The sequence below is a fragment of the Salmo salar genome, chromosome ssa16 (assembly GCF_905237065.1).
Source record: "Salmo salar chromosome ssa16, Ssal_v3.1, whole genome shotgun sequence".
NCBI lineage: Eukaryota > Metazoa > Chordata > Actinopteri > Salmoniformes > Salmonidae > Salmo > Salmo salar.
The window spans coordinates 73,449,386-73,465,109 of NC_059457.1; the positions used below are offsets into that span (position 1 = coordinate 73,449,386).

General features: G+C 41.2%; 1 protein-coding gene and 1 long non-coding RNA gene across 4 annotated transcripts in view; one reads left to right on the forward strand and one right to left on the reverse strand.

Annotated features, from left to right (window-relative positions):
• LOC106595470 (serine/threonine-protein kinase PAK 2) overlaps positions 1 to 6,009 on the reverse strand; it is a 29,353-nt gene extending 23,344 nt beyond the window's left edge. The window contains exon 1 of one of the 2 annotated variants that reach the window (XM_045697743.1): positions 5,780 to 6,009. The gene's annotated coding sequence lies outside the window, so the exon portion shown is untranslated. Of the gene's footprint in view, positions 1 to 301; positions 584 to 5,779 lie in introns of those variants that run through there. The other variant, XM_045697742.1, reaches the window with a different exon arrangement.
• A 6,458-nt stretch (positions 6,010 to 12,467) lies between these two features.
• Positions 12,468 to 13,620, forward strand: LOC123727873 (uncharacterized). 2 transcript variants are annotated; one of them, XR_006759827.1, is made up of 4 exons: positions 12,468 to 12,907; positions 12,954 to 13,055; positions 13,108 to 13,159; positions 13,504 to 13,620. It is a non-coding gene; the product is annotated as an uncharacterized lncRNA (long non-coding RNA). The 2 variants fall into 2 exon arrangements; XR_006759826.1 differs by having other exon boundaries at positions 12,468 to 13,055.
• Positions 13,621 to 15,724: the final 2,104 nt, after the last annotated feature.

The window sequence follows — 15,724 nt, forward strand, 5'->3', positions numbered from 1 at the left end:
ACGACTCGCTGGTCTCCTTCTCCCTCTGTCTCTCTGTCTACAGCTTGGTATCCCCGATCAGACAGCATCCACACCGTCAGGACGACTCGCTAGTCTCCTTCTCCCTCTGTCTCTCTGTCTACAGCTTGGTATCCCCGATCAGACAGCATCCACACCGTCAGGACGACTCGCTGGTCTCCTTCTCCCTCTGTCTCTCTGTCTACAGCTTGGTATCTCCGATCAGACAGCATCCACACATCAACAACTACATTAGCTGTCCCCAGCCTCTCCCCCTTCCCTCACCCCTCTCCCTCCTACTTACCCTTTCTGTCCTCCTCCCCTGTGCTTTCAGAAGAGTAGGTCAACAACAGCTTTACTTTAGCTTGTAATATCCGTGTGTGCACCTTATTACTCTCTCAGTCCCTGTCTCTCTCAGTCCCGGTCTATCTCGGTCCCTGTCTATCTCGGTCCCTGTCTCTCTCGGTCCCGGTCTATCTCGGTCCCGGTCTCTCTCGGTCCCTGTCTCTCTCGGTCCCGGTCTCTCTCGGTCCCTGTCTATCTCGGTCTCTTTCTTTCTATTTCCCTCCTCTCTCTATTCCTCTCTCTCTCTCTCTCTCCAGGACATGTAATAACAGGCAGTCTCATTCCACAGCGGTCTCAGACACAGCCAGTTCTATCATGCCCAGCAGTTCTTGCTCATCTCCATGGTTACGTCCTGCTCCAGCCCTGCCCAGCCTAGCAACGTGTCAGGCAGTGTGTGTGTGTGTGTGTGTGTGTCAGGGTAATAATGGGTGCTATCCAGGCTGGGACTCGTTCCCTAGGAATTCCATTGCTCCATGGGTTTGGGTTTGGTGTCTGTGTGTTTGTTTATATGGGTGTGCGTGCATTTGTGTGTGTGTGTGTGTGTGTGTGTGTGTGTGTGTGTGTGTGTGTGTGTGTGTGTGTGTGTGTGAGCGTGCGTGCGTGCGTGCGTGAATTCCATAGCTCCAGGCCTGGGATTGGGTAAATCAGAGGCAGAGGCACTTCCCTTAGGCCACAGAAACAAATGAATATCACCATCAGGCCCTCTGATAGGCTGCAGGGAACTGTCACCATATTGCTTCGTCCCAGCCAATCTAATGTCTTTATATCCATAAGGGGGAGTGAATAAAAGCAAACTTTGAACAAGTGCAGACTTCCAGGATAGGAGAGGGAATCTGAACTCACCCTCTATTTATATATTGTAGGTCTGCTCTCTCCGTTACATTTTGCTCTCTCCGTTACATTCTGCTCTCTCCGTTACATTCTGCTCTCTCCGTTACATTCTGCTCTCTCCGTTACATTCTGCTCTCTCCGTTACATTCTGCTCTCTCCGTTACATTCTGCTCTCTCCGTTACATTCTGCTCTCTCCGTTACATTCTACTCTCTCCTCTTTGTTTCTAGGGGAAACCCACTTCCTCATCCTGGAACTTCTAGAGGCCCCGACGATCACACAGCCAAACTGACGAATCAGACAGAAGCAGGAAGCAAACATAGTCGACGTTGTTTACAGGAAGTAGAGTGAAACAGCCTTTTGTGTTCAACGTCTATAAAAGGAAATAGCTGACTGCACAGGACATACACACAGACACCTCCATGCCATGCGACTCAGAGTAGACAATCCATTCATCTTGTATTCATTCATTCCAGCACACATCACACCTCAGAACACATGTCAGAATTCCACTTACAATGGTAAGCTAAATGTGATGTACACAGACAGTGGCAGGCTACATGTGATGCACACAGACAGTGGCAGGCTACATGTGATGCACACAGACAGTGGTAGGCTACATGTGATGCACACAGACAGTGGCAGGCTACATGTGATGCACACAGACAGTGGTAGGCTACATGTGATGCACACAGACAGTGGTAGGCTACATGTGATGCACACAGACAGTGGTAGGCCACATGTGATGCACACAGACAGTGGTAGGCTACATGTGATGCACACAGACAGTGGTAGGCTACATGTGATGCACACAGACAGTGGTAGGCTACATGTGATGCACACAGACAGTGGTAGGCTACATGTGATGCACACAGACAGTGGTAGGCCACATGTGAAGCATACAGACAGTGGTAGGCTACATGTGATGCACACAGACAGTATATAATAGGTGGATGTGATATCTCCACTATAATAATATAATAATATGTTTATATCCAGGCTATATAACAGGTGGATGTGATATCTCCACTATAATAATATAATAATATGTTTATAGCCAGGCTATATAATAGGTGGATGTGATATCTCCACTATAATAATATAATAATATGTTTATATCCAGGCTATATAATAGGTGGATGTGATATCTCCACTATAATAATATAATAATATAATGTTTATAGCCAGGCTATATAATAGGTGGATGTGATTTCTCCACTATAATAATATAATAATATGTTTATAGCCAGGCTATATAATAGGTGGATGTGATATCTCCACTATAATAATATCATGTTTATAGCCAGGCTATATAACAGGTGGATGTGATATCTCCACTATAATAATATAATAATATGTTTATAGCCAGGCTATATAATAGGTGGATGTGATATCTCCACTATAATAATATAATGTTCATAGCCAGGCTATATAATAGGTGGATGTGATATCTCCACTATAATAATATAATGTTTATAGCCAGGCTATATAATAGGTGGATGTGATATCTCCACTATAATAATATAATAATATGTTTATAGCCAGGCTATATAATAGGTGGATGTGATATCTCCACTATAATAATATAATGTTTATAGCCAGGCTATATAATAGGTGGATGTGATATCTCCACTATAATAATATAATGTTTATAGCCAGGCTATATAATAGGTGGATGTGATATCTCCACTATATAATATAATAATATGTTTATAGCCAGGCTATATAATAGGTGGATGTGATATCTCCACTATAATAATATAATAATATGTTTATAGCCAGGCTATATAATAGGTGGATGTGATATCTCCACTATAATAATATAATAATATAATGTTTATAGCCAGGCTATATAATAGGTGGATGTGATATCTCCACTATAATAATATAATGTTTATAGCCAGGCTATATAATAGGTGGATGTGATATCTCCACTATAATAATATAATAATATGTTTATAGCCAGGCTATATAATAGGTGGATGTGATATCTCCACTATAATAATATAATAATATAATGTTTATAGCCAGGCTATATAATAGGTGGATGTGATATCTCCACTATAATAATATAATAATATGTTTATAGCCAGGCTATATAATAGGTGGATGTGATATCTCCACTATAATAATATAATAATATGTTTATAGCCAGGCTATATAATAGGTGGATGTGATATCTCCACTATAATAATATAATATGTTTATAGCCAGGCTATATAATAGGTGGATGTGATATCTCCACTATAATAATATAATGTTTATAGCCAGGCTATATAATAGGTGGATGTGATATCTCCACTATAATAATATAATAATATGTATATAGCCAGGCTATATAATAGGTGGATGTGATATCTCCACTATAATAATATAATGTTTATAGCCAGGCTATATAATAGGTGGATGTGATATCTCCACTATAATAATATAATGTTTATAGCCAGGCTATATAATAGGTGGATGTGATATCTCCACTATAATAATATAATAATATGTTCATAGCCAGGCTATATAATAGGTGGATGTGATATCTCCACTATAATAATATAATAATATGTTTATAGCCAGGCTATATAATAGGTGGATGTGATATCTCCACTATAATAATATAATAATATGTTTATAGCCAGGCTATATAATAGGTGGATGTGATATCTCCACTATAATAATATAATAATATAATGTTTATAGCCAGGCTATATAATAGGTGGATGTGATATCTCCACTATAATAATATAATAATATGTTTATAGCCAGGCTATATAATAGGTGGATGTGATATCTCCACTATAATAATATAATAATATGTATATAGCCAGGCTATATAATAGGTGGATGTGATATCTCCACTATAATAATATAATAATATGTTTATAGCCAGGCTATATAATAGGTGGATGTGATATCTCCACTATAATAATAATATGTTTATAGCCAGGCTATATAATAGGGGGATGTGATATCTCCACTATAATAATATAATAATATGTTTATAGCCAGGCTATATAATAGGTGGATGTGATATCTCCACTATAATAATATAATAATATGTTTATAGCCAGGCTATATAATAGGTGGATGTGATATCTCCACTATAATAATAATATGTTTATAGCCAGGCTATATAATAGGTGGATGTGATATCTCCACTATAATAATAATATGTTTATAGCCAGGCTATATAATAGGTGGATGTGATATCTCCACTATAATAATAATATGTTTATAGCCAGGCTATATAATAGGTGGATGTGATATCTCCACTATAATAATAATATGTTTATAGCCAGGCTATATAATAGGTGGATGTGATATCTCCACTATAATAATATAATAATATAATGTTTATAGCCAGGCTATATAATAGGTGGATGTGATATCTCCACTATAATAATATAATAATATGTTTATAGCCAGGCTATATAATAGGTGGATGTGATATCTCCACTATAATAATATAATAATATGTTTATAGCCAGGCTATATAATAGGTGGATGTGATATCTCCACTATAATAATATAATAATATGTTTATAGCCAGGCTATATAATAGGTGGATGTGATATCTCCACTATAATAATATAATAATATGTTTATAGCCAGGCTATATAATAGGTGGATGTGATATCTCCACTATAATAATATAATAATATAATGTTTATAGCCAGGCTATATAATAGGTGGATGTGATATCTCCACTATAATAATATAATAATATGTTTATATCCAGGCTATATAATAGGTGGATGTGATATCTCCACTATAATAATATAATAATATGTTTATAGCCAGGCTATATAATAGGTGGATGTGATATCTCCACTATAATAATATAATGTTTATAGCCAGGCTATATAATAGGTGGATGTGATATCTCCACTATAATAATATAATAATATGTTTATAGCCAGGCTATATAATAGGTGGATGTGATATCTCCACTATAATAATATAATGTTTATATCCAGGCTATATAATAGGTGGATGTGATATCTCCACTATAATAATATAATAATATGTTTATAGCCAGGCTATATAACAGGTGGATGTGATATCTCCACTATAATAATATAATGTTTATAGCCAGGCTATATAATAGGTGGATGTGATATCTCCACTATAATAATATAATAATATGTTTATAGCCAGGCTATATAATAGGTGGATGTGATATCTCCACTATAATAATAATATGTTCATAGCCAGGCTATATAATAGGTGGATGTGATATCTCCACTATAATAATATAATGTTTATAGCCAGGCTATATAATAGGTTGGTGTGATATCTCCACTATAAAAGTAGCTATGTGGATGGGAGGCTGGGTGTAATATGTCCACTAGGCCTTTAATGATAGGGTTACAGCCAGGCTATGATAGATAGGTGGGTGTATGTCCACTATAAAAATAGTTTCACAGCTAGGCCTATGAGAATGGGTGCACTATATCCACTCTAGTAAAAGGTTTATAACCATGTGAAAAACAATATTATGTTACGTTCACTAGTGATTATCAGTAGCTAACCAACAGAAGTCCGATAGTACGGCTAGTTTAAGCAGATAGCTGGATAGCCTAGCCATGTTGTAATGTGCGCCTTTTACTCACCAGTAAGCTTAACTAGGAAGCAATATCTCGTCTCATGTAAAACTCCTGAAACCCCGCCCCTCCTCCTATCTTTGTCTCCGCGGTACACCGATCTGGCGCTGTGATTTACTTCAGATGTTAGCTAATAAACTGTAGTCGGTTATTCTAGTGCTGTTTTCATTTGGTTAGCTGTCCTCTTCTGGAATTGGGCCCCGAGGACCGGAGAAAAGCCAGGATGACAGGGCGGAAACGGAACGAACCACAGACCAAGCCCAGACAGAACGGTACGCTCGATTTAGTTTCCACGCCGGCGCGCCGGGTGAGCGGGTTTTTAAAACAGTGTGGTGGTGGCCTTTCTCTGTACATTGATTTTGAAAATGTTCTTTGCATTTTTCTGGCAATTTCCTACAAGAGCTTTAGAGCATCGAAATACACATATCCAATCTAAAGACTACATCTGAGTTAAACGCAGGTTTGTTATTACTATTCATTTATATCTAAAGTGCCAACAACATTTATAAAGATAAACAGAGCAGGCCTGGGCCGAAAATAGTTGTATTCTGTAGTTTAGTAGAAAATAAAAACTTTTCAAATACTCAAGGTAGTCTAATATAGTTTATATAGAGTTTCAACTAAAAGCTAACTATACTGAACAAAAATATGATATAATATGTTTCAAGTGTTTGTGTAACAGTGTAGGTCCCTGTCTTCGCCCCAACCCGGGCTCGAACCAGGGACCCTTGCACACATCAACAACTGACACCCCACGAAGCATCGTTACCATCGCGCAACGCAAGGGGAAACCCTACTTCAAGTCTCAGAGCGAGTGACGTCACCGATTGAAACGCTATTACCGCGCACCACCGCTAACTAACTAGCCATTTCACTTCGGTTACATTTGCAGTGTTTCATAAAAGATCCCAGAAATGTTCCATATGCACAAAATGCTTATTTCTCTAATATTTTTGGCACAAATTTGTTTACATCCCTGTTAGTGAGCATTTATTCTTTGCCGAGATAATCCATCCACCTGACAGGTGTGGCATATCAAGAAGCTGATTAAACAGCATGTGCAAAAAGGCCACTCTTAAATGTGCAGTTTTGTCACACAACACCACAGATGTATCAAGTTTTGAGGGAGCGTGCAATTGGCATGCTGACTGCAGGAATGTCCACCAGAGAATTGAATGTTCATTTCTCTACCATAAGTCGCCTCCAACGTCATTTAGGGAATTTTGCAGTTTGTCCAACCGGCCTCACAACCGCAGACCACGTGTAAACACCCCAGCCCAGGACCTCCACATCCGGCTACTTCACCTGCGGGATCGTCTGTGGGGGTGCTGAGGAGTATTTCTGTCTGTAATAAAGCCCTTTTGTGTGGAAAAACTAATTCTGATTGGTTGGGCTTGGCTCCCCAATGGGTGGGCCTGGCTCCCAAGTGAGTGGGTCTATCCCCTCGCAGGCCCACCCATGGCTGCACCCTTGCCAAGTCATGTGAAATCCATAGATTAGGGCCTCGTTTATTTATTTCTATTGATTGATTTCCTTGTATTAACTGTAACTCAGTAAAATCTTAGAAATTGATGCATGTTGAGTTTATATTTTTGTTCAGTATATTTTCTTTGATATTCAAATACAGGTCTCAGAAAAATAAATAATATTTGAAAGTATTTTGAATAGGGCTACCTCTCAGAATACAAATAATATTTTAAGGTAGCCCATTTTAATATATGCAAGCAAAAACATGTTTTATTGACGGCTGCCAAATATTTGATGAAGAGATCAAAACAACAACAGTTTGAATTAGTCTAAATATATGATCATAAATCAAATCAAATTTTATCGGTTGCATACACATATTTAGCAGATGTTATTGCGTGTGTGGCGAAATGCTGGTGTCCCTATCTCCAACAGTGCAGTGAGATCTAACAATAAAGAACAAAACACAGAAATCTAAAAGTAAAAGAATGGAAATAAGAAATATAGGTAAGATCAGGGATATTGCCTCTGTGTTTTGAAACAGGTCGGTATTGTGGTGAAATGGAAGAGGAAACACTATGCAACTATTGTGACCTCGAAGAAATAGAGAATGAAACTCATTTTATCCTCTATTGCCCTTTCTACCACGATATACGCTTGCTCTTATTCCAGAAAGCACACCAGATATACCCTGGCATTATGTGGCTGAGCCATGAGGAGACAGACCACCAGATATACCCTGGCATTATGTGGCTGAGCCATGAGGAGAAACTGAAATGTGTTTTTGTCCATTGTGTATTTTCGTTTGCGGAATATTTAGATAAAGCCTGGTATAAAAGAAAAAGGTGTTACCTATAATTAAATTGTAAAAACATTTAGTTTCTGTATGTGGTAAATGGCACGTGTGTATATAGATTGTGTATAGGCTTATGTCTCCCACATTTTTATGTCTCTCAGCATTTTTTCAAAGTGACCACGAACTTTTCAATGGTAGTGTACATATACAGTACCAGTCAGAAGTTTGGACACACATACTCATTCAAGGGTTTTTCTTTATTTTTACTATTTTCTACATTGTAGAATAATAGTGAAGACATCAAAACTACAAAATAACACATATGGAATCATGTAGTAACCAAAAAAGTTTTAAACAAATCTAAATATATTTTATATTTGAGATTCTTCAAAGGAGCCACCCTTTGCCTTGATGACAGCTTTGCACACTCTTGGCATTCTCTCAACCAGCTTCACCTGGAATGCTTTTCCAACAGTCTTGAATGAGTTTCCACATATGCTGAGCACTTGTTGGCTGCTTTTCCTTCACTCTGAGGTCCAACTCACCCCAAACCATCTCAATTGGGTTGAGGTCGGGTGATTGTGGAGGCCAGGTCATCTGATGCATCTCTCCATCACTCTCCTTCTTGGTCAAATAGCCCTTACACAGCCTGGAGGTGTGTTTTGGATCATTGTCCTGTTGAAAAACAAATTATAGTCCCACTAAGCGCAAACCAGATGGGATGGCGAATCGCTGCAGAATGCTGTGGTCGCAATGCTGGTTAAGTGTGCCTTGAATTCTAAATACATCACTGACAGTGTCACCAGCAATGCACCCCCACACCATCACACCTCCTCCTCCATGCTTCACGGTGGGAACAACACATGTGGAGATCATCCGTTCACCTACTCTGCGTCTCACAAAGACACGACGGTTGGATCCAAACTTTCATATTTGGACTGATCAGACCAAAGGACAGATTTCCACCGGTCTAATGTCTATTGCTTGTGTTTCTTGCCCCAAGCACGTCCCTTCTTATTATTGGTGTCCTTTAGTAGTTGGTTCTTTGCAGAAATTCGACCATGAATGTCCTGATTCACGTAGTCTCCTCTGAACAGTGGCTGTTGAGATGTGTCTATTACTTGAACTCTGTGAAGCATTTATTTGGGCTGCAATTTCTGAGGCTGGTAACTCTAATGAACTTATCCTCTGCAGCAGAGGTAACTCTGGGTCTTCCTTTCCTGTGGCGGTCCTCATGAGAGCCAGATTCATCATAACGCTTGATGGTTTTTGCAACTCCACTTGAAGAAACGTTCAAAGTTCTTGAAATGTTCTGTATTGACTGATCTTCGTCTTAAAGTAATGATGGACTGTCATTTCTCTTTGCTTATTTGAGCTGTTCTTGCCATAATATGGACTTGGTCTTTTACTAAATAGGGCTATCTTCAGTATACCATCCCTTCCTTGTCACAACACAATTGATTGTCTCAAATGCATTAAGAAGGAAAGAAATTCCACAAAATAACTTCTAACAAGGCACACCTGTTAATTGAAATGCATTCCAGGTGACTACCTCATGCAGCTGGTTGAGAGAATGCTAAGCGTGTGCAAAGCTGTCATGAAGGCAAAGAGTGGCTACTTTGAAGAATCTCAAATATACAATAAATCTTGATTTGTTTAAACACTTTTTTGGTTACTCCATGATTCCATTTGTGTTATTTCATAGTTTTGATGTCTTCGAAGAAAAACCCTGGGAGTAGGTGTGTCCAAACGTTTGACTGGTACTATATATATATATATATATTTGTGTGTGATGGGATGTATAGACATTATGCACAGTATATGATAGAATATGTATTATATCTGAAGAATACGTGGATGGAATATTATATGTACAGCAATAGTTGAATAGGATAGACCTTGACTATAATACAGTATATACATATGAAATGGGTAAAACAGTATGTAAACATTATTAAAGTGGCCAGTGTTCCATGTCTATGTGGCAGCAGCCTCTAAGTTGCAGGGAAGAGTAACAGGATGGTAGCCGCCTAGCGACAGTGACTAAGTTCAGGGCAGGGTACTGGGTGGAGGCCAGCTAGTGATGGCTATTTAACAGTCTGATGGCCTTGAGATTAAAAAACAGCTTCTGTCTATCGGTCCCAGCTTTGATGCACCTGTACTGACCTCGCCTTCTGGATGATAGCGGGGTGAACAGGCTGTGGCTCGGGTGGCTGAGGTCCTTTGATAATCTTCTTGGCCTTCCTGCGACACCGTGTGCTGTAATGTCCTGAAGGGCAGGCAGTGTGCTCCCGGTTGATGCGTTGGGCTGACCGCACCACCCTCTGGAGAGCCCTGCGGTTGCGGGCTGTGCATATGCACACTGGTCACTTTAATAATGTTTAGTTACTGTTTTTACATACTGTTTACCCATGTTTCTTGTCAATGTCCTCCTATGCAACTATTGCTGTACATACCATTCTATCCAGGTATGCTTCAGATATACTACATACTGTAGCATAAACACATGGTATGCAGGGCTCTTAGATATCTTAATATAGCCTAGAATTACATACATGAGGGACATGGAATCCCCTCAACATTAGACTAGATCACTTTTGCAGCTTCAAAATGACTAACAAATATGTGTCTAGTAACTTAGTGAGTATTACAATAGCAATATTGTTGATACATAGGACTTGCTTTATAATTGCATAATAAATTGAGTTATTCCATAAGAGGAATAAGGAACAGTCACTATTCCTCGTGTACAGTAGTTACAAAAACTCTCAGCTCATTGCTATCCAATTCAAATGTGATTACCAAAGTAATATGTCAAAACATCCTAATAAAATGTTGCTCCAAAAGGTCATTTGTTTTATTACACAAGCACAGTTTAATGTTAAGTGTTCAGAGAACGCTAACAGTAACAAAATATGGCTAATAAGTGTTGAAAGGAAACAAAATATCCCAAAACTGCCTTCTTGAATCAACTATAGACAAGGTAGGTTGAAAATCATGTTAGTTTGTATTCTGAGTAAACGGTTCCTTTAAAGATGGTATAGCGGGTGTTTAGAAGTTGTTTTGGCCAAGCATCCAACTTGCTGTTTACAATGTTTGAAAAATGGCTTTGAATTGCTCTGCAGTATGTTCAGGTATCATAAAATGAATTACAGCTTCCAATCTTTTCAGTGGCATGTAGGAAGAGTCATACAGTAGTTGAGCGTCACAATTTATTTATACTTCTCTGTACAAAATGTAATTGGTTAGACTTGATTATGTACACCTGGGGCAATGGACATTCAGGAGAATGGACATTTACAAAATGTTTCTGACAGAAATGTATTGTGTAGATCCAATATGCTGTCAGATAGATTGGAATAGTATAGGAGTGTGGGCTCTATTCATTCTATTTCCATCTTCAGCATGCAGTTCCAGATACAGCCCTGCCATTAGTTGAAGGCTGCCAATCCAATAGTTTCAGAAAAGTCTCACTTCCTGAGATCTGTATTCAAATATTTGTAAAAAAAAAAATACAAATAGAAGTAGTTGCTTTCTCAGATCCATATTCACATAGTTTACACAAGTAGGTACTCAAATAGTTTGAATAGTAACTTTGAGGTCTTTATTTGGGTTTAATAAGTGGTCCGTTTTTGGAATCTGTATTCCAATAGTTGTAGTCACCTCCAAAGTAGCTATTTGTTCCCCAAGAAAGATTTTTACTTTCCACAAAGCAGTTAAAAACTATATTTATCCCAGGTCTGAAACAGAGCGCACCTAAAATCACAACCTTTTGTTATGATTTCAATACCATCAGTGAGCGAGTGCGCGCACACACACACACACACACACACACACACACACACCCCACCCAGACAATCACACACAGTTCAGTAGGACTAGTAGTTAGGCTGTATTTGTAGTAGCCACATAGCTAGAATAAAAAAACAGATGGAGACTTCTTCACCAGTCCTTTATTAAGTGTCTACAGAAAACAGAAACAACTACTGGGGTGTGTTCAGAACACACAAGGTTTCACAGCGTTTGGAAACTTCTCTATCGAGCAGTTTGTGGGTGTGTTAAGAGGGACCACAAAACTATTACGTCCCATTACTTACTAGATCAGTATAGGCTGTGTGTGTGTTATGATTCCCTACTGGCCTTATGCCCCCGTGTGCACTTGACTTGCTCACTCAGTCCCCTTCATGGATGTAAAAGCATTGGATTAATCATGGACTTGAGTTTTCACCATGTCAAAATAATATCTGATATGATTTTCCTCACACCAGTCCATTCCTTTTAAATCCACAAGGTGGGATGAAGGTACACACTTCAGGGAGAAGAAGAGACATCAGGGTGTTGATGTTGGAGGGTGGTGGAGGGGGGGGGGTTGACAAGGTGGGGCTGTAGGAGGGGTGAGTTGAGGATGGGGGGTGTCAAGTTGAGAGTAGAGAAGGGTGGAGTAGAGTAGAGCTGGAGGAGCGTAGAGGTAAGTCTGTAGGAGGGTTGAATGTGTAGAGTGGAGCTGGAGGAGCGTAGAGGTAAATCTGTAGGAGGGCTGAATGTGTAGAGTGGAGCTGGAGGAGCGTAGAGGTAAGTCTGTAGGAGGGTTGAATGAGTAGAGTAGAGTGGAGGAGCGTAGAGGTAAGTCTGTAGGAGGGTTGAATGAGTAGAGTAGAGTGGAGGAGCGTAGAGGTAAGTCTGTAGGAGGGTTGAATGAGTAGAGTGGAGGAGCGTAGAGGTAAGTCTGTAGGAGGGTTGAATGAGTAGAGTGGAGCTGGAGGAGCGTAGAGGTAAGTCTGTAGGAGGGTTGAATGAGTAGAGTAGAGTGGAGGAGCATAGAGGTAAGTCTGTAGGAGGGTTGAATGAGTAGAGTAGAGTGGAGGAGCGTAGAGGTAAGTCTGTAGGAGGGTTGAATGAGTAGAGTGGAGGAGCGTAGAGCTAAGTCTGTAGGAGGGTTGAATGAGTAGAGTAGAGTGGAGGAGCGTAGAGGTAAGTCTGTAGGAGGGTTGAATGAGTAGAGTAGAGTGGAGGAGCGTAGAGGTAAGTCTGTAGGAGAGTTGAATGTGTAAAGTGGAGCTGGAGGAGCGTTGAGGTAAGTCTGTAGGAGGGTTGAATGAGTAGAGTGGAGCTGGAGGAGCGTAGAGGTAAGTCTGTAGGAGGGTTGAATGAGTAGAGTAGAGTGGAGGAGCGTAGAGCTAAGTCTGTAGGAGGGTTGAATGAGTAGAGTGGAGCTGGAGGAGCGTAGAGGTAAGTCTGTAGGAGGGTTGAATGAGTAGAGTGGAGCTGGAGGAGCGTAGAGGTAAGTCTGTAGGAGGGTTGAATGAGTAGAGTAGAGTGGAGGAGCGTAGAGGTAAGTCTGTAGGAGGGTTGAATGAGTAGAGTGGAGGAGCGTAGAGGTAAGTCTGTAGGAGGGTTGAATGAGTAGAGTGGAGGAGCGTAGAGGTAAGTCTGTAGGAGGGTTGAATGAGTAGAGTGGAGGAGCGTAGAGGTAAGTCTGTAGGAGGGTTGAATGAGTAGAGTAGAGTGGAGGAGCGTAGAGCTAAGTCTGTAGGAGGGTTGAATGAGTAGAGTAGAGTGGAGGAGCGTAGAGGTAAGTCTGTAGGAGGGTTGAATGAGTAGAGTGGAGCTGGAGGAGCGTAGAGGTAAGTCTGTAGGAGGGTTGAATGAGTAGAGTAGAGTGGAGGAGCGTAGAGGTAAGTCTGTAGGAGGGTTGAATGAGTAGAGTGGAGCTGGAGGAGCGTAGAGGTAAGTCTGTAGGAGGGTTGAATGAGTAGAGTAGAGTGGAGGAGCGTAGAGGTAAGTCTGTAGGAGGGTTGAATGAGTAGAGTGGAGGGGAGGAGCGTAGAGGTAAGTCTGTAGGAGGGTTGAATGAGTAGAGTAGAGTGGAGGAGCGTAGAGGTAAGTCTGTAGGAGGGTTGAATGTGAGTAGAGTGGAGGAGCGTAGAGGTAAGTCTGTAGGAGGGTTGAATGAGTAGAGTGGAGGGGAGGAGCGTAGAGGTAAGTCTGTAGGAGGGTTGAATGAGTAGAGTGGAGTGGAGGAGCGTAGAGGTAAGTCTGTAGGAGGGTTGAATGAGTAGAGTGGAGTGGAGGAGCGTAGAGGTAAGTCTGTAGGAGGGTTGAATGAGTAGAGTGGAGCTGGAGGAGCGTAGAGGTAAGTCTGTAGGAGGGTTGAATGAGTAGAGTGGAGTGGAGGAGCGTAGAGGTAAGTCTGTAGGAGGGTTGAATGAGTAGAGTGGAGTGGAGGAGCGTAGAGGTAAGTCTGTAGGAGGGTTGAATGAGTAGAGTGGAGCTGGAGGAGCGTAGAGGTAAGTCTGTAGGAGGGTTGAATGAGTAGAGTGGAGCTGGAGGAGCGTAGAGGTAAGTCTGTAGGAGGGTTGAATGAGTAGAGTGGAGCTGGAGGAGCGTAGAGGTAAGTCTGTAGGAGGGTTGAATGAGTAGAGTGGAGCTGGAGGAGCGTAGAGGTAAGTCTGTAGGAGGGTTGAATGAGTAGAGTAGAGGTGGAGGAGCGTAGAGGTAAGTCTGTAGGAGGGATGAATGGAGTAGAGGTGGAGGAGCGTAGAGGTAAGTCTGTAGGAGGGTTGAATGAGTAGAGTGGAGCTGGAGGAGCGTAGAGGTAAGTCTGTAGGAGGGTTGAATGAGTAGAGTAGAGTGGAGGAGCGTAGAGGTAAGTCTGTAGGAGGGTTGAATGAGTAGAGTGGAGCTGGAGGAGCGTAGAGGTAAGTCTGTAGGAGGGTTGAATGAGTAGAGTGGAGCTGGAGGAGCGTAGAGGTAAGTCTGTAGGAGGGTTGAATGAGTAGAGTGGAGCTGGAGGAGCGTAGAGGTAAGTCTGTAGGAGGGTTGAATGAGTAGAGTGGAGCTGGAGGAGCGTAGAGGTAAGTCTGTAGGAGGGTTGAATGAGTAGAGTGGAGCTGGAGGAGCGTAGAGGTAAGTCTGTAGGAGGGTTGAATGAGTAGAGTAGAGGTGGAGGAGCGTAGAGGTAAGTCTGTAGGAGGGATGAATGGAGTAGAGGTGGAGGAGCGTAGAGGTAAGTCTGTAGGAGGGTTGAATGAGTAGAGTAGAGCTGGAGGAGCGTAGAGGTAAGTCTGTAGGAGGGTTGAATGAGTAGAGTGGAGTGGAGGAGCGTAGAGGTAAGTCTGTAGGAGGGATGAATGGAGTAGAGTGGAGTGGAGGAGCGTAGAGGTAAGTCTGTAGGAGGGTTGAATGAGTAGAGTGGAGTGGAGGAGCGTAGAGGTAAGTCTGTAGGAGGGATGAATGGAGTAGAGGTGGAGGAGCGTAGAGGTAAGTCTGTAGGAGGGTTGAATGAGTAGAGTAGAGTGGAGGAGCGTAGAGGTAAGTCTGTAGGAGGGTTGAATGAGTAGAGTGGAGCTGGAGGAGCGTAGAGGTAAGTCTGTAGGAGGGTTGAATGAGTAGAGTGGAGTGGAGGAGCGTAGAGGTAAGTCTGTAGGAGGGATGAATGGAGTAGAGTAGAGTGGAGGAGCGTAGAGGTAAGTCTGTAGGAGGGTTGAATGAGTAGAGTGGAGCTGGAGGAGCGTAGAGGTAAGTCTGTAGGAGGGTTGAATGAGTAGAGTAGAGTGGAGGAGCGTAGAGGTAAGTCTGTAGGAGGGTTGAATGAGTAGAGTGGAGTGGAGGAGCGTAGAGGTAAGTCTGTAGGAGGGTTGAATGAGTAGAGTGGAGCTGGAGGAGCGTAGAGGTAAGTCTGTAGGAGGGTT